The following is a 1,162-nucleotide window of genomic DNA, read 5'->3' as shown; positions in this document are numbered from 1 at the left end:
CTCCGGCCAGCTACAAGTCTTCATGCACCATGGACGTCACCTTCTTTCCCTTCGACAGGTGGGACTGACCTCTGGACACACACACACACACACACACACACATACACAGACGGACGCTCACACACACATAACATACACACATGAACACACACAAGCTCACACACACACACACACGCACACATAAACACTAACATGGAAGCACATACACACAGACACACACACACTAATCAACCAATCAATCCATCAGTCCTACCTGTCGGACGGGAAGAAGGTGACATCCATGATTATCTCTGTTTTACTGTATCACTTTATCCATGATTATCTCTGTTTTACTATATTACTTTATCCATGATTATCTCTGTTTTACTGTATCACTTTATCCATGATTATCTCTGTTTTACTATATCACTTTATCCATGATTATCTCTGTTTTACTGTATCACTTTATCCATGATTATCTCTGTTTTACTATATCACTTAATCACTATAATTTATAAGATTTGTTGTGTCACTTCTCCTTTATCACTCACTCTCCCCTTCCCTTTGGTTTGCTGGTTGATTGTTGATTGATTGGTTGATTGGTTGGTTGATTGGTTGATGATTGGTCGATTGGTCAATTGGTAGATTTGTCGATTGGTTGATTTGTTGATTGGTTGGTTGATTGGTTGGTTGATTGGTCGATTGGTCAATTGATAGATTTGTCGATTGGTTGATTTGTTGATTGGTTGGTTGATTGGCTGGTTGATTGTTGGTTGATTGGTTGGTTGATTGGTTGATGATTGGTTGATTGGTCGATTGGTCAATTGGTAGATTTGTCGATTGGTTGGTTGGTTGATTGATTGATTGAGATGTGACTGGTGTATATTTGCCTCTGCGGTCAGCTGTTAAAAAAACATTTGAAAAAAGATATATAACTTCTTTGTTACTTTACAATATAAATACTTTAATATAAAGTCAATTTAACAACACAGACAGAACTGCAGTCACCACAGAAAAAAAAATTTGCCCTCCCCGATACAGACAGAACTGCAGTCACCACAGACAGAATGTTTTCCCCTCCCCGATACAGACAGAACTGCAGTCACCACAGACAGAATGTTTTCCCCTCCCCAATACAGACAGAACTGCAGTCACCACAGACAGAATGTTTTCCCCTCCCCAA

The sequence above is a fragment of the Salvelinus sp. IW2-2015 genome, unplaced genomic scaffold (genome assembly GCF_002910315.2).
Source record: "Salvelinus sp. IW2-2015 unplaced genomic scaffold, ASM291031v2 Un_scaffold6762, whole genome shotgun sequence".
Lineage (NCBI taxonomy): Eukaryota > Metazoa > Chordata > Actinopteri > Salmoniformes > Salmonidae > Salvelinus > Salvelinus sp. IW2-2015.
Note: the sequence above shows the minus strand (reverse complement) of the source record.